Source organism: Somniosus microcephalus, chromosome 11 (genome assembly GCF_052327205.1).
Source record: "Somniosus microcephalus isolate GS21.2 chromosome 11, FLI_Smic_1.0, whole genome shotgun sequence".
NCBI lineage: Eukaryota > Metazoa > Chordata > Chondrichthyes > Squaliformes > Somniosidae > Somniosus > Somniosus microcephalus.
The window spans coordinates 34,396,138-34,420,288 of record NC_140997.1 but is presented as its reverse complement, the minus strand read 5'-3'; positions in this window follow the sequence as shown (position 1 = coordinate 34,420,288).

Sequence of the window (24,151 nt, the reverse complement as noted above, 5' to 3'; positions counted from 1 at the left end):
TGAACTTATAATTGCTTAAACTTAACCAATGTATCTAGCAACCGTAATTGTGATTGTAATTAGTTATCATTTAGTTGTTAAATGAAAGTTATGTACTGTTTATCTAAAAGGGGAGGAATTGTTGTGTATGTACCTTTAAGAGAATAACTGGTCTCAGACTGCAGTACCGGCAGTGACCACCCCTGTATAAAAGGCGCTAGAGAGCCTCTGTTTGTTAGTTTCACTATTGACTTCCACCAGTAAAGACTTGTTTGTTTTCACTCCTGCTGGTCCGTGTCTCAATCATTCACGGACTTAACAGTCAATCTATCTGGCCCCCTGCTGGCAGGACTCTCGCTCGTGTCCCACCAACATGATTTAAATGAGCTGACTCCAGGATATCTGACTGAGTCAGCCTTCTCCAATTTCAACATTAGTCTTGCTTCGCTGCACTTACGCCACTGCATCGGGGACCCAGAAATTCCAGCAAAATGTGGTAGCTTTGTTCTTCACAGCCTGGGTGGTAATCTGGCAGAGTGGAGGCAGGAGGAGGTAGTCTGCCAATGCAAGTTTGAAGAGTATCCCTGTTACAACTTTAAGGTCTGCTTTAGATATTGCCTCAGGTTTAACGTCACTAGTCTCTTCCATAAGCAGAACGCACATCCCCTACAAACAGGAGTTTACCTTCACAGTCTAATATGTTGTCATACGATAGCATGACCCAGGGCTGTAACAATGAAACCTCTTGTTATATGAACCAGATAATGCCATCTTAAACGTGTGCATTTCTCCAATCTTCCGAAAGACGGATTAACACCAGTGAACATGCAGAGTAACATTTAAAATAAATCTCACCTTATTTCAACTTAATTTAGTGGACCTCGTCATAGTAAGGAAAATTACAAAACACAACACACAGTGGGCTAAATATATACAGAAAATGCTGCAAACACTCAGCAGGTCAGGCAGCATCTGTGGAGAGAGAAACAGAGTTAACCTTTCAGGTCGCTGTCCCATTACCATCTCCTTTTGCCTTGCACCATCATCCCTTTTGTCTCTTAATCTCTCCTGCCTTCCATCCTCTCACAGACCTTCCCTTTTGTTCTTTTCTCCCATTCCCCCTTTCCCTGCCCCTGCATTTGCTTAAAAACCTGTTCCTTTTCCAGTTCTGACGAAGGGTCATCGGCCTGAACCGTTAACTCTGTTTCTCTCTCCACAGATGCGGCTTGACCTGCTGAGTATTACCAGCATGTTCTGTTTTTGTTTCAGGTTTCCAGCATCCGCAGTATTTTGCTTTTAGGCTAAATCTATGTTTTCTGACCACGGCTTCCTCTAGATTTGCACAGCTCCACCTTAAAACGAGACAGTTTTCTCTCATTAGGCCTGGCCCCCTTCCCCGATCTTGCTCAATTGAACTAGGCCACGTGTTCTCTATTTTTTCCCCAGCTGGATAGGAAGTCAAAGGCTTGACCTCTGACTCTCCTAGCTCTCTCTGTCTGCCGATTGGCAAGTAGTTCTGCCAATTAAACTGGCTAGTGGCCCCCTCAGTGCGGGCTCTTTGAAAATAACTGCTGATGAGCTCAGATGGAGGCATTCCAATCCCTAAGATGTTGATGTTTACTGGAATGTTTTTAACGATTTCCATTGTCTCAAGTCAGAGTGGAATGCAGAAGGCACTGTTCTGATGAAAGGTCATCGAGTTGAAACGTTAACTCTGTTTCCCTCTCCACAGATGCTGCCTGACCTGCTGATTGTTACCAGCATTTTCTATTTTTATTCTGGAAACATATTTTTTCTGAATTCTTTATCCGCACTCCCAGCATCGCTGTTCAAAGAATGTAACCCAACAAGAGCAAAGTTTAATTAAAAGTAGCATTTTAATATAAATCATACCGAAATAGCCAGAAGTCCTGAAACATGACTTAAAAATAAAGAATAAATGAAATAGAACAAACATTTGCCGCTGCAAATTTGATGATTATCCAAACTAGTAAAATTGTCAAACCTTTTATATCAGACATATTTTAATTGTCCTCAGCACTGTAGATGTAAATGTTATTTCTCTTATCTGTGTAATGATGGATTTAGGAATCTAGTCAGTCAAGACTTTCCACTTACATAATGAGGTGATGCCAACCATTCTTTTATTAAGAGCTCTGAAATATTCAAGAAGATGCAATTATGTAAGTAATTTAAAATATTTTAAAATGTGCCAAAAGCCCATTTCTTGTTATAGAGGTATATATGTTGGGAGAACACAGGACTGTATAGAGTAGATTTTAACTTTCACTGCTCAAGGATAAACCCAGCATTGCGAATCAGTCCACGGAAGGAGCCCTGGAGGAGCGGCTGGTGAGCAGGCCCGGGCGTTGGGCTGAAGATTGTCGGACAGGAGGAATGGTGGAAATGGAATGGCGGCGCGCCCGACGCAGCGGCTTTGCTTCTCCCAGTCATGGGAGCTTGCAAGATCACGTTTCGTTGTTCATGTACTTGTGCAATGACAATAAAGTTGAATTATTATTATTATTATTATTATTATTATTATCCATTGATTTTCAGGCAGAATTTATAGGAACATAGGAACAACATAGGAGCAGGAGCAGGGCATTCAGCCCCTTGAGCCTGTTCTGCTATTCATTTAGATCATGACTAATCTGTACCTTAACTCCATTTACCCATCTTGGTTCTTAGGGGGGAAAATTTGGTAGCTTTGCACCTCCCATTAGCACCCTAAGAGGGCGCTAATGGGCCACAAAGCAACTAGCGCCCGGGCGCGGCGATGTTTACACCGCTCGCGAAATTGACCAGACATTTTGCGGCGGCGCTAAATGCTACCGCCACGATCTCCTGCGCCCGCAAATTGTGACATCAGTCGAGCGTGCAACGCCCCGGTAGCACCCCGGACCGGATATTGAGTGGCGCCCCCTGCCTTTCCACCTGCCGCTAGCAACGACAGGTAGAGGGGAACGTTTTGCAGTCGGGAAGGGACTGGGGGAGCGCTATTTAAAGGCAACCGCTTCCTGCCTTTTTTTGTCGCCGACATTTTTGCACCACGCATTCTGAGAGAGAGAGAGAGACTTCTGGAGAGATTCAACGCTGTGTGAAGGAGTTTTGGGTACTGAGCAGCACTTTGCAGGTTCATTTTGATTTGACCTTCCTTGCATCGATCTAGAAGAGACTATGGGGGCTGCACTCTGAGCTCTTTCCCTGGGCCTCTCCATTGTTCTTTCCAGCAGAATTGATGTACAGGTCTCTCCAGGTGGAGATTCAAGACTGCAATCAGTAGGGTGTGGATGGAGAGCAAGCTCGACCCTTTCCTTTAAGAATTGGCTGGCGCCAGTGTGTCTGTGTTCCATTGCTGACTGACATCACATGAGCTTCGCCAGCGCTCTGAGGTAGTGCCTCGCTCCTCGACGTTAGCGCCTTAAGAGAGGTGTGCAGCGCCTGATTTAGCGCTCCAATCACCTCCAGGGGTGATAGAAGCCAAGTTTGCAGTCAGAGGCGATAATTAAATAAACTTTGCACCCGGCCGATAATTGCGCCCCCAAATGGGGCGATACCGAATTTCTCCCCCTTAATTTCTTAATACCCTTGCCTAACAAAAATCTATCAATCTCAGTTTTGAAATTTTCAATTGACCCAGACTCAGCAGCTTTTGGGGGAGAGAGTTCCAGATTTCCACTACCCTTTGTGTGAAGAAGTGCTTCCTGACATCACCCCTGAATGGCCTTGCACTAATTTTAAGGTTATGCTCCTTTGTTCTGGACTCCCCCACCAGAGAAAATAATTTATCTCTATCTACCCTATCAAATCATTTTCAGCACTTCAGTTTAGATCAAACCTTAATTCTCTTTATGCAAGGGAATACAACCCTAGTCAATGCAACCAGTATTCATAGTTTAATCTATTTTGACCCGGTGTCATTTATAACGCGCAGCCAATCCACCATACCAAGTCGTCCGCCGTCAGTGAAAGTTAAAATCTACCCCTATAATTTGTTTTATTACTATTTCCACAGTGGCGAGAGGTGACAAGTGGTGTCCCCTGGGGATCTGTACCCTATATGGATATTGTCTATATGAATTACCAGATGGCATTTGATAAGGTTCCACACAAAAGATTATTAGTAAAAATGAGAGTGCATAGAATTAACCTTGTGACATTGGTTGGGAGGTAGGAGACAGAGACTGTGGATAAAGGCTTTGTTCCCTGATTGGAGGAATGGGACAAGTGGTGTTCTCCAGGGTCTGTACTGGGCCTCAGCTTTTCACCATATTTATGAATGAATTGGATGGAGGAATGGAGACTTGTATATCCAGGTTTGCAGATGACACTAAGTTAGGAGGCACAGTAAGTTGTATGGATGGGAAGCAGGAAGTTACAAAGGGACATAGACAGATAAAGTGAGTGGCCAAAACTACGGCAGATGTGGGGTGGGGAACTGTGAGATCATCCACTTTGGATATGAAAAAAACAAACTGGAATATTTTCTTAATGGTAAGAGACTCGGAGCAGTGGAGGAGAAAAGGAACTTAGTTGTCCATGTGCATGATCACTAAAAGCTAGTGGACAGGTATAAAAAGTAATCAAAAAGGCTAATGGAATGTTGCCCTTCATCTCAAAGGGCCTGGAATATAAAGGGGAGGAAATTATGCTTCAGTTGTACAGAGGCTTGGGCAGAACCCAACTGGAGTATTCTGGTCAGTTTGGGCACTGAACCTCAGGAAAAATATATTGGCCATGGAAGGGTTAGGTTAGATTCACCAGAATAATACCAGGGCTTAAAGAGTTAATTTTTGAGGACAAATTGTATAAACTTGGCTTGTATACCTTTGAGTTTAGAAGGTTCAGAGGTGATGTATTCGAGGTGTTTAAGGGATTCAATAGGGTAGATACAGAGAAACTATTTTCTCGGGTGAGGAAATCTTAAAATTGGATCTAAGCATTTTAGGAGTGAAATCAGGAAGCACTTTTTCACACAAAGGGTAGTGGAAATCATTCCTCAAAAGGCAGTGGATGCTGCGTCAATTGAAATTTTCAAGCCTGAGAGCGACAGATTTTTGTTGGGTAAGGGTATCAAGGGATATGGAGCAAAGGCAGATAAATGCAGTTGAGGTACAGATCAGCCATGATCTAATAAAATGTTGCAACAGGCGCAAGGGGCTGAATGACCTACTCTTGTCCCGATGTTCACAAAAAAACTTCAGCCCATTGCTGGCCCATTGATGGCCTTCCCCAGGATCTCCTTCCCCCCGGCCCCCAACCTGACCTGCTAGCCCCTCAAAATGGCTCGGGCCTCATGCAGGCAAGAATGGCCTGGCGGTGCAGCCACTCTGCCGACTTCGCACCCATTTCGGGCAGCAATCGAAGATAGCGATAATAAAAATAGAAAATGCTGCAAATACTCAGCAGGTCAGGCAGCATCTGTGGAGAGAGAAACAGAGTTAACGTTTCAGGTCGATGACCCTTCATCAGAACTGGGCTGAAGGGGATATATTTGCAGGGCTATGGGGAAAGAGCAGGGGAGTGGGACTAATTGGATAGCTCTTTCAAAGAGCCAGCACAGGCACGATGGGCAGAATGGCCTCTTGCTGAGCTGTGTCATTCTATGATTCTATGAAACGCTCTATAACCTATTTCTGGATGGTAGAAGCAGTTTCTGGAATAATCATTACCTGTTACAGTACCATCCCTCTCTCTATTATGTGCCACACTGTAGATCTTGACTTTGTGCGACAGTGTAAAACTGGCAATAGCGAGTCGATAGCACATTTTACGTATCTCCTGATTTTTATTTCCATTGAAGTCAATCGGGAGAGAGGCAAAATGGGCTGCCGACTCCCTGTCACCTGTTTTACACCACTGCACAAAGTCAAGATCTACCCCTCAGGTATTTTCTTTGTGTCCATTACCTTTTTACATTTTTACTGTTCATTTCTTTTCAACATCATTGTAAGCTCAGTTTCTTTGTGGTCCAAATGCATTCATGCAAGCTAGTTATTTAGCTACTTCTAAGCTGATTGACGATTTTGTAAATAAAAGCTTCATCTAACATATAATTTGGGTAATCACTACAGGAAATCTAAAGCTTTTACATATTCCTAATTAAATAGCACAAGGCAGTAATAATGACAGTGAGGAAATTGTGTCACATAGTTGCAAATAATGTTAAAGTGTAAGTGAAAGGGTTAAGTGCTCTTTCTCCCTGAGGAATTATGCATTTAATTACATTGTGGAATTAAATTATAATGTTTTGACATTTCAGTACTCATGTTTATTGAAGGTGCAAATCACAGTGACATATCTTTAAACTCTGATTTCAAGCCTTTCTCTTTTGCCAAAGCTCATCTTGAGAAGACCAAATATACCAGTTTATCACTATATATAAAGTATTATTTAATTTTTCACTGACAAATCTATAATGCTAGTCACTAAAATACCAATATGTCACAGCTTGCAATATACACAGTTATATTGTACTTCTCCAAATTCTTCATTAAATAAATGTCAATTATAATTGCATTAGAAAATAACTCTATTAATATCCTTTTAAAATTAAACATAAAAAATGAGGTGCACTTTTATTTTATTTTATATTTATTTCAATTTCTGATGATTTTTGAACAGTTTTATTTAAACCGTAAGTACAAATGACTTCTTTGGGGGATGAGCTGGGAAGAGTTATTATGCCCAAGGGAGCTGAATTAGCATTCACTGTTGAAATAAGAAGACTGCAAAGCACTTTTGGTTAAAGACTGCATCTACTGATATAAATTCAGCCCCATCTGTCACAGAAATTCCTCCCAGCCAGTTCCCTCAAAGAGGTCACCCCCAGTCCTTGTTTAAATATAAACCTTCAAAAAGTCAACAGAACTAAATAAAAAAAGAATGTCAAATTTAATGATAAACCTTTCCAAAGATTGTATTTCCTTCAAAGAGTTATTGAGAGTGAGACTTCATTTTCAAAAACAATTCGAATCTGAGGTTCCGTGAACTTTGCAGCCATTTAAGCTTAAAGAAATTGTTCAAGTAGCCACAATTGTCTTTCAAACCCAATCTGGTGATGTGTACGGCATATTTGATAAAATCGAACATTATAATCTTTTATAGGGCAAAGAAACATATGAGCCAAATGCACTCTTTTTTAGGATTGGCAACAGAACTATCTTTGGTGCAAAGTTGGCCAATTTTATATACAATGGTACAAAGTGAATATGTTAGTGGCCTGGATTTTGCAGTAGGAATAGAGGTGAGGCTATCAGCTCTCACCGTTTTAAAGGAGTAAATTGGACAGGAGCTTCCTGCGTCCGCAGATGCGCAGTAAAACACATAAATCAGGTCGTTTCTGGCCGATTTGCTCTGCTCCTCCAGCAGCTTCGCTCACCGGTACCTCACCTAGAGACTTCGCATTAAAATACATGAATGGCATGAAGTTGATTTACTTACCCACTAGTTACCCACTAAACACAGCAGAAAAAGCTAGGGCTGGTGCATTCAAGGGTAAGAGAATTTTTAACAGCGTGGTAAGTCTTAATTACTATCAAACAACTTCTCTGGCACTGAAAATTTACTTTTACGAGTGTGGAGTCTCATTCCTTCAGATTTTAATTATTGTTGGAGATTTAAAAAATTTAAAATTAAAATAAAAACTTTTTTTACTTTTTCTTTCTGTCTCTTTTAACTCTATCAATCCTATCTTTCTTTCCCTTTCTTTATTTTGCTTTCTGTACATGATTTTACATTGAATATTCTAACTTACACTTCCTGGTTTAGACCCTGCGTGCCTCAGTAAGGATTCTTCAATCTGATTGGTTGAAGAGACACACTGTTGCTTGCCCTGTTCACACAGGTACCAGATCCCCCGTAGAGGACATTGCGTCGTGCTGTACCGGACTCCCAATAACTGTAGGTTGCCACGCAAAAACCCACAAAACATCTGTGGGCAGCTGTAAGCGCATTAATGGCGAGTGCCAGTCATTCGCCACTGACCGCAAAATTTGGGCCATTATGTTTTCTGTTGTGACAGGATGGGTGCGGGTCAGCTGGTTTCCGGGTTCCGGTCCCGCCCCCAGCTGCCTCCGCTCCACAGCCCTGATTTTCCCTTGATTGGCCTTGTTAAACAGCCAATTAACAGGAAGCGGGTCTGATGATGTCATTTGATGATGCGTCATCTGCTGGTTTCCTTAAAGGGACCATGCACAATTTTATTTTGACAGTTGATTTCTCAGTGTTTGACAGCACTGAGGTGCTGAAAACACTGGCAATCACTGCACAAAGGTGACCTCTTGCACCCAGGCTCTCCAATTACTCCCTTCATATGCTGGAATAGATGGCAGCTGCAGGTGAGATGACAGAAGCGATCTGTCAATGGTGAGAGGGGTTCTCCCAATGAGGTGACACTGGACATATAGTTGGATTTTAAAACTTGGAAGCTAAAGAAATCTGTATATGTTTTAAAAATGCAGTAACCAACATTTTCTTTGCTCTGAAACTCACCATATGCAACATTGGATCCTTCACACCACTCCTGCAGCTGTCATCTTTTCACAAACATTACACCAGACTCACAACACGCCACACTTACCTGGTGTGGTGTCCGGTCATCGTGAAACCCGACCCAGAAGCGGGAAAATCAAAAAACAGGCTGAAAACTGCTGACAAGAACCTGTTAATAGGCAGGTAATTGCCTTTACTCCGCTTCCCGCTGCTAGGTGTCGGGCCCATTCGCAAATTGGGGACCCAACACTTGGGAAGGTTGTTTGGAGGCAGGTTGATGGCAGGTTCAGGACCCACCGTCAATCAAAAGGACTTTAACCTCTGACCTGCCTCTCTGAGCACCGGCAAAATTGCAGCCAACAGTTCTATGGGCTGCATCTATTGACACCACTGTGGTGCAAATGAGGCAATTGCTTATTCTCACCAAATGGGAAGTGGGAGATTTATCCCTCAACCAACTTCACAAGAACAGATTATTTAGTCATTCATCTCATTACTATTTGTGGGACCTTGCTGTGCTCAAATTGGTGACTACACTTCGAAAGTACTTCATTGGCTATGAGGCACATTGGGACATCCTGAGGTCATGAAAGGCACATTCTTTCTTTCTCTTGTGTCCTCATTCATCGTATTGACTCTCATTATGCAGAGACTACATGGGAATACCAGATTTCATCAAATGCCACTTTACCCGTGCAGAGAGAATGGGTAAAAAGTGTGAAAAGAACAGATTAATTAACGGGGAAATAAACTTAACAAAATCGCGCTTAAGTTTTAGAGTGAGTTTTGAGAGAATGGCCCCAAAATTCCACAAGGGCTTTATCAGTCTGCCAATGTAACCATGGTAGGAGACTGGAGCAACCCCGGTGGAAATAGGTGAGATCCAGTTGCATCAGCGCTCCACCATTTCTGTGAGTTCCTGGATTGCCTTGTGAGGGGCGGAACTACTTAAGATGCAAATGACAGGCCGGGACAGGAACTCCCGAACTTGGGAGCTCTTGGTCTCATCCCTGGATGGGGACCTGGTGCATCAGCAGTGGCCAAAACTCCAAGTAAGGTGAGGCATACCAACCTTGCCAAATGCGCATGTGGGTCCGGCCTGTCACCTGGCAAGTGATCTGGATCCCTGGTGAGGGACTTAAAAAAAAGAATCCTGGATCTGCCCTTTGCTCAGGGCATTGCTAGAATCAGGGTGCCTAGGAAAGCATGCCCCATATGCATGCATCCAGCAGAATACCTGCTGGTACAGAGCAAGCAAGTGCCAAAGAAGCACCCCAAGTGGCACTTCCACCTGCCAGCCCCGTGCAAATGAGATTCCCTTCCACTGAGCTTGGAAACTCTGGTGGTGTGCAGCATTCGAGGGTACCAGAGAATGCAATCCTGGCACAACCGCTCGGATTGCCACCCATGGAATTTCGGGACCAGCATGCACTGGGTGACCGGGCGATGTTGCCAAAGCTGCATTTATTGCCCATGCCCAGTTGCCCTAAAAAGGTGTTGGTAGGGCTTCTCTTGAACTGCTGTAGTCTTTGTGGTGATGACGCTCCTAGAATGGTGTTAATTTCAGGACTTCGAACCAGCAATGATGAAGAAAATAGCGATATATGTTCCAGTCAGGATGTGTGTGACTTGGAGGGCAACTTAGAGGTTCCCATTGCTACTCATGTCCTTCTTGGTGGTAGAGAGTCGCAGGAGAGGGAGTTGACATCAAAGTAACCTTGTATCTTGCAAATTGAACATACTGCAGCCAATGTTCCCCTTAATTTTTTTTGGGGGGGTGCACAGTCCCTTTAACAGGCTGCGCGACCCATTCAAAGTTTCATGCATGTGCAAAATTTCACGTTTGCACAGCCGGTCCCGGGCTGCACGAGACCAGCAGACAGCTAAATACACTTTTTCAACTAGTATTCTTTATGAGTCTAGTTGGCACTATGCTTAACGAGAATGCATTCTTTCTCTGGTATCACTTCCTCTCCAGCTCTTGCAGATAGACTCTGCAGACCATGTTTTTTTTTCTTTCTTTCATAGCTGGACAAAAAGATTGATCACTGATGCTCCCCCAAGACTCCATGACCAGGGAATGGCAAGTTGAGCTGTCAATCAACCCTCCTAGGTGCGAGCTTCGACTAGAGAATCCTTGCTGAGTTCATATGAATGCAGCCAATCCAATGTACTGTGTGTGAATGCTTACTGGAAGCGTTAAAATGTGCTCATGACCTCCCTATGATCTCAGACTGATCTGGATAACATTTTTGATGGTCAGCTCTTCTCCTTCCGAGAGCTCTTTAACATACCTAGTTCCCCTTTGTTCCAGTGGCTTCAGCTTCTTTCTATGTAAAGATTTAAAAAAAGGAAGCTGGATCCGTGGGAATTAATCTTTAGAATCCTGAATCTGACTTCATATCTAAAATATATTCTAGCTTTTAGCAAAATTGCCTTCAATGCCAAAAAGTCGAAAATTCGAAAGTGTGCCCTGTGTGGAGTGGGGATACTGGCAGGTGGGGACCCTGCATCTCTGGTGCTGCCTGACCGGTTTGGCCTCCCTCCATTGCTCCCCTTCTTCGTTCATAAAACAAAGTTGCAGGCGAATCCTGAACGCTAAACCCATTGTACCATTTTTGAGATGGTGGGGGGGGGGTCGGGGGGAGAATGGAAGAGCCACATTTGATGAAGTGGCAAGTGGGAAAGTTGGTGTCAAAAAAAACTTTTCAAAAAGAAGCACTAAAATCATGTTGTAAATGAGGCTTGTGCAAACGCTACAGCTACAGCTGTTCACAGAATCACAGAATCCCCACAGTGCAGATAGAGGCCATTTCGGCCCATCGAGCCTGCACCGACACATATCCCACCCTATCCCTGTAACCCCACGTATTTAATCCCCTAACACTAAGGGTCAATTTTATCATAGCCAAATCAACCTAACCCGCACATCTTTGGACTGTGGGAGGAAACCGGAGCACCCGGAGAAAACCCACGCAGACACAGGGAGAATGTGCAAACTCCACACAGACAGTCGCCCGAAGCCGGATTTGAACCCGGGTCCCTGGCGCTGTGAGGCAACAGTGCTAACCACTATGCCACCGTGCCACCGAGCTGTTAGGCTCTTTTGCATCTTTTTGACAGCACCTAGCACCCCTGGATACCCATTTTATATGGGTGAGAACATGAATTAGTGCAGATGAGGTAGATTGATGGTGTGGAAGCAGGAGAGAAAAATAAAACAGAAAATAAATGGCCCAGAAATTCGGGTCGGGGGCTTCCTGCGGGTGCAAGCCCCCGACCTGCACTTACCTAGCGCGCCGGCAGTTGAGCTGTAGGGCCCCGTGGAATTCTGCTCCGGGACCTGGCCCAGCTGCCGGCGTGCTGTGCTTGCGTGTCCCAGGGGCGTAGTTAGTGCAATGCGTCCCCTGGGATCACATGAGCCATGGGCAGCCAATCGGAGGAGGGAAAAGCCCATTCATAAGATTGACAGGAAGACCTGTCAAAACTTATGAATACTATGGCCCCAAAATAGCAGTAAACCTTCAAATAATTTTTTTTTTTAAATCACACTTTTTAAATAAACTATAAATTACAATAAATAACTATTTTAAACAACAATTTAAATTTTTGAAAAAAATAATTTTATATTCTAACGGGGCTAAAAATAAACTTACCTTGCTTTAAAGTATTTAAAAATAATAAACCTGTGAAAAAAATGTTTTAATTTTAATTAATTGACCACTTACCTTGTAAAAAGCAGGCCTTACGCCTGCTTTTTACATTTCTAAATACTGCAGGCTTACGATCCCGGGAAAACCTGCAAAAAAAACCTAAGTTCAAAGCGCACACGCAGCCTCTCCTGCGCGCGCGTTCAACCTCTGAACCTCTTCGATCAGAGGATCGGAAGTGCCGGTTTCCCGCGCATGCGCAGTGCATGCAGAAAACCGGCACTTCCATTCGGCCTACGGGTGAGTACCCCGTGCGTACTCACCCGTGGAGACCCGAATTTCTGGGCCAATGTGCGATCACAACAAATTATTCACCCATCAAATATGGCTTTCAAAACAATGAATGTTCATTGTTTTATACACATTTTAAAAATTGGAAACTACAATGGAAATGTGTGCAATAGTAAGGTGAAAAGTTTCCTATCACCTTGGCAGTGTTAGCTGTGGCTCAGTTGGTAGCACACTTGCCTCTGAGTCAGAAGGATGTGGGTTCAAGTCGCCCTCCCATGGGACTTTGAGCACAAAAATCTAGGCTGACACTCCAGTGCAGTACTGTCGGAGGTGCTGTCTTTCGGATGAGATGTTATGCCACGTCAAAGATCCCATGGCACTGTTTCGAAGAAGAGTACAGGAGTTATCCCTGGTATCCTGACCAATATTTATCCTTCAACCAACATAACAAAAACAGATTATCTGGTCATTATCACATTGCTTGCTGTGTGCAAATGGGCTGCTATGTTTCCCACATTACAACAGCGATTCCACTTCAAAAGTACTTAATTGACTCAAAGTGCTTTGAGTCGTCTGGTGGTCATGAAAGGCGCTATATAAATGCAACTCTTTCTCATGTAGCAACTGTATACTTGCATTTTCCCAGTTATCTTTTTGGGACTGGACAAATTGCTTGTGACAGAAATTTCATTGAAATTTCCTGGAGAGTTAAATCTGAAGACTGGTATTTTTTTTCCCCTTCCTTTGTTTTTGTTGCTTTTTACATGTAACCCACAGATCCCTTGGAAGAATCGTCTTGTGTGAGACATCAGCAAACTTATGCTACTCTATTCTGGTTGAAAACTATCCAAAAGAAATACAGAGATACTTAGAACACTAAGATAACAAACAGAGAGCAAAAGTAAATATGCAAATTTATATATATATGTACTAAACTGAACAACAAACTAGATTTTTCACATGGGAATGCTTTGCTTATTTTCCAGGCATCTGGGTACAATTTAGACATAGTGTAAAATAATTTGACGGAAATCCAGTAATTTATAATCTGGAGAACCGTTTGGAAATCTTTGACAAACACTAACAGGCTGCACTGGACTTCAACATCACTAAGTAGAATTTTGACAAGGAAACATTGACATGTATTTTATTTGCAGCTGTCAAGGAACCAGCAAAACAATATTCAGCCGAGCGATAAGTTACGGAGCTAGAAGTTGAAACTATCTCCATGACAAATATGAATAATCTTATGTTTTTGCAGCTGTCTTTATATATAATAATTTTAGCCTAACTCCTTGAGGACTTTTGTTTTTCAAAATGACTCAGCTCTGGAGAGAGAAAGAGGGAATTCAGATTGTGTAACTTTGATTATTAAAGAGCTTGCTGCTCCCATAATACTTCCTGTACTAATTAATAAAACAGATACAAAAGCGCAAGAAGTGATCCTATTTGTCTGTGGTAATGACTTTGTTAAATCTGCCCCTATGTTCTATAATTCCGAAATTATATAAACACAATCCTTTTAGTAATTAACATCGCCATAAAACATGAAAGGAATAACTGGCAGAATTAAATGAAATACAGTGATTCCAATTAAGTGCGCTTGAAAAAAATCACATTCAATAAATTTACATAAAAGAATTAAATTGAGTTTCAACCAAAAATTTCCAAGCATGCAAAGGTGCTTTTACCAGCAGGAACTGGAGGAGAGGCCAGTAAACAGTGAATTTGCAAAGCTCACTGCTTCCCTTCCCGATTCATATACCACGGAACTTCCCATACTTGGTTTCCTGCTGACATTGTTCAGTCTCACATAAAAAGTGTGAGAGCTTAATTAGATAGTGATATACAATGCAAATGAAGGTATTATGGACCCTCAATTTTCCTGTACAGTGCTAAGTCTGCCCATTTTAAATGAATATCTCTTTCCAACAGCAGTCCTGCCTATTGCAATATATGGGGATTGCTTTCGAAGCACCTCTATCATGGTGGGTTTTAAACAAAGGAGAAAAGAAGATAAAAGAAGGTATGTCAGGGATCTCAGATGGTACTAGTGTGGACTATCTGCACCTGGTATTATGTCACCAACTGTATCTGCAGGCCTAGCCACAACTACTTGGCAGTGATCAAGGGGAATTGCCTCCACAGGCTCCAGTTCAGCAGAATAGCTAAAGAGCTGTCATCTGCTGCAAGGAGATCTGCACCAACCATTACCTATAGAAATGGCACTGCCAGTGCTAAAGGGTACCTCCTCTTCCAACATTCCTGTGCTCACCTTCTTCCAGGCTTTCATAAGGATCATCTGCAATATCAACCATTCTGCAGCCTGCAGATGTATCAAATAAATGACCAACACAATCTTTGAGCAGGGCCACCAGTCTTGTCTCCTTTCCCCCCGAACAGCAACAGAAGCATGATATTGCCGTCCAATTTCACCAGTGCTGGATATCCCAAATTACAGGGGGTCTTTGATGGCATCCATTTGGGTATTCAGGGAGCACATTCCTGATCTTCCTTTAGCATCATTACTTGTTCCTTCGCTTCTTGGGCTATCTCTGAAAGCTCACTGAGCTGGGTAATATCACAATTGGAGTGGATCACAAGCAGAGTGGAAGAATTTGGTGATAGTAGGAATTCGGTGGAGAGGAGGCAGGCAGTTTCTCATGTCTAACTCAGAAAGAGAACTCTAAGTTCAGTATCTAGATATCTAATATAAAGGGCTGGATTTTACCAATCTCGGCGGGTCCGAGGCGGGCGACATCGGTGGTGGATCATGGCCTCGCTGCCGGCTCCAGCCCGCTGTTCAAAATTATTTTACCCTGATAGGGCTTGTTAAGCCCACCCAGTATGTTGTCCGAGCCAATTGAAGGAAGCGGGTCTGATGACGTCATTTGATGACGCGTCATCAGCCAGCTTCCTTAAAAGGACCATGCGCAAACTGATTTTGACATTTGTGCTGTCAGTGTTCTACAGCATTGAGGTGCTGCAAACACTGACAAGCACTGCACAATGTTGGGGGTATGATTAATGGGAGGAAGAGACCTCCCCAGGAGACCAACGCTGTCTGGTTGCACATTGCACAGGAGGACACAAGCAGGGATGTAGTCAGGAGGACCAAGCTGCAGTGGCGCAAACCTTTCAATGATCTCAGTAGATCACGAAATGTTAGTACAAAGCCACACTCAACCTCATCCTGCTGTGCCACTCATCACATCCCCATCACTCTGCCTTCCCTACCCTAACCCTGCACATCCTTACTCACACCAACTTACCTTGCACCTCCACCCATCCCTCTCTATCTACATTATCACATCCCCATCTCACTAGCCACCCCTCACACTCACCCTCATCCTGGTGCAATCATACCAACTAACAACACACAAGGGTAGGCGCTTGGGTGTTTTAAGCAATGTTCATGTAAAGTTTCTGCTAAGGTGGTATCAAACATTGAAACCTTTATTTTCAACACTTGGCGTTCTTGGACAGATTTGTGTGCATCTTTGGAAGTGGCTTAGTGAGTTGCAGTGAATGGTGAGACATAACGGTACCTCCTGCAATGGTGATGAGTGTGAAAGGAATGGCGCGGATGAAATATATTCCAGATGGTTAAGCAAGGGAGGAAATAGCAGAGGCTCTGACCATCATTTTTTAATCCTCTCTGGCTACAGGTGTGATGCCAGAGGACTGGAGGACTGCTAATGCTGTACCATTGTTCAAAAAGGGAGAAAGGGATAGACCGAGTAATTATAGGCCAGTCAGCCTAACCTCGGTGGTGGGCAAATTGTTGAAAAAAATTCTGAGGGACAGTATTAATCGTCATTTAGTAAGGCACGGATTAATCAAGGGCAGTCAGCATGGATTTGTTATGGGAAGGTCATGTCTGACTAACTTGATTGAATTTTTTGAGGAGGTAACAAGGAGGGTCGATGAGAATAGCGCGTTTGATGTAGTCGACCTGGATTTTAGCAAGGCTTTTGACAAGGTCCCACATAGCCCATGCGATCCAAGGGAAAGTGGCAAGTTGGTTCCAAAACTGGCTCAGTGGCAGGAAGCAATGGGCAATGGTCGACGGATGTTTTTGTGACTGGAAAGCTGTTTCTGCAGGACTCAGTACTAGGTCCCTTGCTTTTGTGGTATACATCAATGATTTAGACTTCAATGTTGGGGGTATGATTAAAAAGTTTGCAGATGATATAAAAATTGGCCGTGTGGTTGATAGTGAGGATGAAAGCTGTAGGCTGCAGGAAGATATCAATGAACTGGTCAGGTGGGCAGAAAAGTGGCAAATGGAATTCAATCCAGAGAAGTGTGAGGTAATGCATTTGGGGAAGGCTAACAAGACAAAGGAATACACAATAAATGGTAGGATACTGAGAGGTGTAGAGGAACAGAAGGACCTTGGAGTGCATGTCCACAGATCCCTGAAGGTAGCAGGACAGGTAGATAAGGTGGTTAAGAATACATACGGGATACTTGCCTTTATTAGCCATGACATAGAATACAAGAGCAGGGGGGTTATGCTTGAACTGTATAAAACACTAGTTAGGCCACAGCTAGAGTACTGCATGCAGTTCTGGTCACCACATTACAGGAAAGATGTGATTGCACTAGAGAGGGTACAGAGGAGATTTACAAGGATGTTGCCAGGACTGGAGAATTTTAGCTATGAGGAAAGATTGGATAGGCTGGGGTTGTTTTCTTTGGAACAGAGGAGGCTGAGGGGAGACCTAATTGAGGTGTATAAAATTATGAGGGGCCTAGATAGGAAGGACCTATTTCCCCTAGCAGAGAGGTCAATCACCAGGGGGCATAGATTTAAAGTAATTGGTAGAAGGATTAGAGGGGAGTTGAGGAGAACATTTTTCACCCAGAGGGTGGTGAGGGTCTGGAACTCACTGCCTGAAAGGGTGGTAGAGGCAGAAACGCTCATCACATTTAAAAAATACTTAGATATGCAATTAAAGAGCTGTAACCTACAGGGCTACGGACCAAGAGTTGGAAAGTGGGATTAGGTTGGAAAGCTCCTTTTCAGCTGGCGCAGACACGATGGGTTGAATGGCCTCCTTCTGTGCTGTAAATTTCTATGATTCTATGATTGGCATTTATCGAGGCTGTGTAGCAGTGCTTATACTTTGAATAATTACAACAACAACTTGTATTTACGTAGCACCTTTAATGTAGGAAAATCTCCCAAGGCACTTCATAGGAGAGGAATCAGACAAAAATTGATACCAAGTCAAAGAAGGTGATAATAAGATGAATGACAAAAAGCTTGGTTAAAGAGGTAGGTTTTAAGGAGGATCTTAAAGGACGATAGAGGTGGAGAGTCTGAGATGTTTAGGAAGGGAATACCTGAGATTAGGGCCTAGATGCCTGAAGGCACGGCTGCCAATGGTGGGGGAAATGGAGTGGGGGATGCACAAGAGGCCAGAGTTGGAGGAATGCAGGGTTCTTGGAGGGTGAGAATTTTTAATTCAAGGTGTTGGTGGACCGGGAGAAATGTTGATCAGCGAGCATGGGTTGATGTAGTTTGAGATATGGCCAGCAGTGTTTTGGATGAACTCATGTTTATGGAGCATGGGAGATAGGAGGACAGCCAGGAGAGCTTTGGAATAGTTGAGTCTGGAGGCAACAAAAGCATGAATGAGGGTTTCCGCAAATGATGAGTTGAGGCAGCAGCGGAGGCAGGCGATGTTACGGAGGTGGAAGTAGGAAGCCTTTGTCATGGAAAGGATATGGGATCGGAAGCTCAGCTCAGGGTCAGATACGATGCCGAGATTGCAAACAGTCTGGTTCAGCCTGAGACAGTGACCAGGGAGGGAAATGGATTGGTGGTGGGGAATTGAGTTTGTGGCGGGGTTGAAGACAATAGCCTCGGTCTTCCCAATTGTAATTGGAGGAAATTGCGGCTCATCCAGGACTGGATGCCAGACAAGCAGTCAGATAACACAGAGGCAGGGCCGAGATTAAGAGAGATGGTGGTGTGGTAGAGCTGGGCGTTGTCAGCCTGCATGTGGAACCTGATGTCATGTCTTCAGATGATGTCACTGAGAGGCAGCATGTGATGAGAAATGGGAGGCAGTAAATGATAGATTCTTGGTAAACTCCAGAATGGTGCAGGGGTGGGAAGTGAAGCCATTGCAGGAGAATCTCTGACTACGATTCGGATAGGTAAGAGTGGAACTAAGCGACAGCACTCCCTCTCAGCTGGTCAATGGAGGAGAAGCGTTGGAGGATGATGGAGTGGTCAACCAAGAAATAGCGAGGGGCGAAAAACATTAATAGGAGTGGTATATAGGCCTCCAAATAGTAAAATAGAGGTTAGGGAGGGCATCACGAGGGAAATTAGAGAAGCGTGCAATAAGAGCACAGCTGTCATCATAGGTGACTTTAACTTACATATAGATTGGACTAGCCTAATCAGTAAAAATAATGAGGAGGAGGAATTCCTTGAGTGTTTAAGGGATGGTTATCTGGATCAATATGTCGAGGAACCAACTCGGGAACAGGCTATATTGGACTGGGTACTGTGCAATGAGAAGGGACTAATCAGTAATCTTGTTGTACGGGGACCCTTGGGTCAGAGCGATCATAACATGATCGATTTCTCACTCGAAATGGAGAGCGAAGAAATTGACTCAGAGACTAAGGTCCTGAATTTAAACAAGGGGAATTATGATGCCATGAGACGGGAACTGAGTAGGTCTGATTGGACAACGTTCCTGGGAGGACTGGAGGTAGATAAACAATGGCAAACATTTAAAGATAGAATGACAAAATTGCAAAAATTGTTTATACCAATCTGGCATAAAAGGAAATCTAAAAAGGTGACTCAACCGTGGATAACAGGGGAAATTAGAGACAGCATAAAATCCAAAGATAGGGCGTATAAAATAGCCAAAAAAAGCGCCAGAGCGGAAGATTGGGAACAGTTTAAGATAGAGCAAAGGAGGGCAAAAGGCATAATCAAGAGGGGCAAAATAGCTTACGAAAACAAGCTGGCGGAAAATATAAAAACTAACTCCAAAAGCTTTTATAAGTATATCAAAAGGAAAAGACTGGTGAAAACCAAAGTTGGTCCATTGCAGTCAGATACGGGGGAATATATAATGGGAAATAAGGAAATGGCAGATCAACTAAATGCATACTTTGGGTCAGTCTTTACGAAGGAAGACACAAAAAACCTCCCTGGGATATCGGGAAAAATAGGGACATTGGCAAAGGAGGAACTGACGCAAATCAATATCTCTAAGGATATGGTGTTAAGGAAGCTAAAGGGATTGAAGGTGGACAAATCCCCAGGGCCTGATAACATGCATCCTAGGGTACTGAAGGAGGTGGCCCTAGAGATAGCGGATGCACTAAGGATGATTTTTCAGAATTCATTAGACTCGGGAACAGTGCCCATGGATTGGAGGGTAGCTAACGTTACCCCACTATTCAAAAAGGGGGGTAGGGAAAAAGCAGGTAATTACAGACCTGTAAGCCTTACATCAGTTGTGGGCAAAATGCTGGAGTCCATCATTAAGGATGAAATAGCGGAGCACTTAGCAAATGGGGACAGGATAGGACAGAGTCAACATGGATTTACAAAGGGTAAATCGTGCTTGACTAATCTATTGGAATTTTTTGAGGGAGTAACTGGTAGAATAGATGGGGGAGAGCCAGTAGATGTGGTGTACCTGGACTTCCAAAAGGCCTTCGATAAGGTCCCACATAAAAGATTAGCATGGAAAATTGAGGCTCATGGGATAAAGGGGAAAGTATTGGCGTGGATAGGGAACTGGCTGTCAGATAGAAAACAGAGAGTTGGAATAAACGGCTCATTTTCTGAATGGCAGGCAGTAACAAGTGGGGTACCACAGGGATCTGTCCTGGGCCCCCAGCTGTTCACAATTTACATTAATGACCTGGATCAGGGAGTCGGATGCAGCATTTCCAAATTTGCAGACGACACTAAACTAGGAGGGGGGGTGGGCTCAGAGGAAGAGACCAGGAAGCTCCAGAGCGATTTGGACAGACTGGGCGATTGGGCGGATAAATGGCAGATGCACTATAATGTGGACAAGTGCGAAGTTATCCACCTTGGGTGCAGGAACGGGAGGGCAAATTATTATTTAAATGGCAATAGATTGGGAGAGGGGGAAGTACAGAGAGACCTGGGTGTTCTTGTACACCAGTCACTGAAGGCGAGCATGCAGGTGCAACAGGCGGTCAAGAAGGCAAACGGTATGCTGGCCTTCATAGCAAAAGGGTTAGAATACAGGAACAGGGATACCTTGCTGCAGCTGTACAGGGCACTGGTGAGACCACACCTCGAGTACTGTGTACAGTTTTGGTCGCCTCATCTGAGGAAGGATGTTCTTGCCATGGAGGGGGTGCAGCGGCGATTCACCAGGCTGATACCAGGAATGGCGGGAATGACCTATGAGGAGAGACTATGTAGTTTAGGGATGTACACACTGGAGTTTAGAAGATTGAGAGGGGACCTCATAGAAGTGTATAAAATTCTGACAGGTCTAGACAGACTGGATGCAGAAGGAATGTTTCCCTTGGCGGGTGAGAACAGAACTAGAGGACATAATTTAAGGATAAGGGCTAAACCATTTAGGACAGAGATGAGGGGGAATTTCTTCACTCAGAGAGTGGTGAACCTGTGGAACTCATTGCCACAGAGGGCAGTGTACGCCAGCTCATTAAATATATTTAAGAGGGAATTAGATATATTTCTACGGGCAAAAGGGGTTAAGGGTTACGGAGAGAAGGCGGGGACGGGATACTGAATTAAAGGATCAGCCATGATCTCATTGAATGGCGGAGCAGGCACGAAGGGCCGAATGGCCTACTCCTGCTCCTATCTTCTATGTATCTATCTATGTATCTATGACAAAGGCTGCAGAGAGGTCGAGAAGGTATGGTCACAATCACAGAAGAATTCATTTGTGACTTTGATTTGGACTGTTTCAGTGCTATGGCAGGGCGGAAACCTGATTGCAGAAGTTTAAACATGGAGTTGCGGGAAAGTTGGGCATGGATTTGGGAGGCATCAACACGTTCAACAACTTTGGAGAGGAAAGGGAGGTTGGAGATGGGCGGTAGTTTGCATGGACAGTGGAAACAAGATTGGGATTTTTATGCGGTGGGGTGTGGTGATGACAGAAAATTTGAAAAGGAGAGGGACAGTACCCGAGGAGAGGGAACCATTTACAATATCAGCTGGCATGGGGGCCAGGAAGGGAAGTTGGTTGGTCAGCAGTTTAGTGGGAATAGGGTAAAGAGAGCAGGAAGTGGGTCTCATGGACAAGATGAGCTTGGAGAGAGCTTGAGGAGAGACAGGAGAGAAACTAGAGAAAGATATAGGAATAAACGAGTCATTTTCGGGGTGGCAGGCTGTAACTAGTGGGGTACCGAAAGGATCAGTGCTTGGGCCTCAGCTATTTACAATCTATATCAATGACTTAGATGAGGGGACTGAGTGTAATGTATCCAAGTTTATTGACGATACAAAGCTAGGTGGGAAAGTAAGTTGTGAGGAGGATGCAAAGAGGCTGCAAAGGGATACAGACAGGCTAAGTGAGTGGGCAAGAACATGGCAGATGGAATCTAATGTGGAAAAATGTGAAGTTATCCACTTCGGTAGGAAAAATAGAAGAGCTGAATTTTTTTTAAGTGGTGAGAGATTGGGAAATGTTGGTATTCAGAGGGACCTGGGTGTCCTTGTACATGAAAGTTAGCATGCAGGTGCAACAATTAGGAAAGGAAATGGTTTGTTAGCCTTTATTACAAAAGGATTGGAGTATAAGAGTAAAGAAGTCTTATTGCAATTATATAGGGCCCTGGTGAGACCACACCTGGAGTATTGTGTACAGTTTTGGTCTCCTTACCTAAGGAAGGATATACTTGCCTTAGAGGGAGTGCAACAAAGGTTCACCAGACTAATTCCTGGGATGGGGGAATTGTCCTATGAGGAAAGGTTGAGGAGACTAGGCCTATATTCCCCAGAAGTTAGAAGAATGAGAGATGATCTCATTGAAACGTATAAAATTGTTACAGGGCTTGACAGGGTAGATGCTGGGAGGATGTTTTCCCTGGGGAGTCTAGAACAAGGGGTCACAGTCTCCGAATAAAAGGTTGGCCATTTAGGACTGGGATGAGGAGAAATTTCTTCACTCAAAGAGTTGTGAATCTTTCGAATTCTCTACCCCAGAGGGCTGTGGATACTCAGTCGTTGAATATATTCAAGACAGAGATTGCTAAATTTTTGGATACTAAGGGAATTAAAGTATATGAGGATAGTGCGGGAAGGTGGAGTTGAGGTAGAAGATCAGCAATTATCTTATTGAATGGCGAAGCAGGCTTGAAGGACCGTATGGCCAAATCCTGCTCCTATTTCTTATATTCTTATGAGGGAGTGGTTGAGCAGATCAACAGCTGCCGAAGAATTGTGGCGAACGGAAGGCCAAAGACAAAGTTGGGAGTTTGAAAGTTCCTTTGTACGTGACTTGGGGGAGAGTTTATTCCAGGGGCAGTTGCAGAAGGAAGTGGCGTTAGAAGGGGAATGTGAGTGTTGAGGAATACAAGGAAGTGATCAGAGATAGCCTTGTCTGTGATTGAGATGATGGGAATAGAGAAGCCACGTGAAATGGCAAGGTTGAGGGGGTTGCCGTGAATATATATAGGAGAGTTTATATGGAGTGAAAGGTTCAGGGAGGGCAGTGAACTCAGAGGAGAGAGGGCAAGGTGAGTTGAGATGAAGATTGCAATCACAGAGAATGAGAAGTTGCTCAGTGTAGAAGTTGAGGGAGGAAAGGAGTGAGGATATCTCAGTGAGAAATGTTGGGTGGGGCTTGGATGGGCGGTAGAGAATGAGGATTTTAAAGGGGAGGTGAAAGGGATAGAACAAGGAGAGGTGCTCAAAGGAGGAGAAGGTGCCAGAGGAGTAGGGGGAAAGACCAAGCTGAGATTTAATGATGAGAGACACACTGGCACCATGGCAAATGATGGAAGATATAACCAGGCGGGGAGCCTTCAGTAGGAGAAAAGGTGTTGTCACCCATAGGTCAAGTTTCCGTCAATGCAATTAGTGAGAATGGCATAGGGTACTATGAGGTACTGTCTTGTTCTGGCCCACTAGCAGTGCTGGCAGACTGTTCTTCCAGGCCTACTATATACTAGAGCATATATTAGGATGCTGGCTCCAAGAGACAGCTTGCATTGAAAGGTACTGTGGGTGGTGTTTTTGTGTTGTATATATGTCTGTATGTCAGTGAGTGGGTTGGAACAAGTTATAAAAAGAGCAGGATCGTAGTGTCCCTGAGCTTGGGGAAGACCTCTAGCTTCAACTTCCCCCACTCCTTTGATGGAGTTGAAAGCAAGAATGTCCAGGGCTGTCTTCTCAAAGGGAGTGAAGGACCTGCAACTTCTGTAGCCTCCTTTTATTATGTACCACTTCATTCTGAAAGCAGAGAAGTAGTCTTGAGACTAGTCTTTTAGCTATGAGGAAAGATTGGATTGGCTGGGGTTGTTTACTTTGGAACAGAGGAGGCTGAGGGGGGACCTAATTGAGGTGTATAAATTTATGAGGGGCCTAGATAGTGTGGCTAGGAAGGACCTATTTCCCTTAGCAGAAGGGTCAATAAACAAGGGGCATAGCTTTAAAGTAATTGTTCGGAGGTTTAAAGGGGATTTGAGGAGAAATATTTTCACCCAGAGGGTGGTAGGGGTCTGGGGCTCAC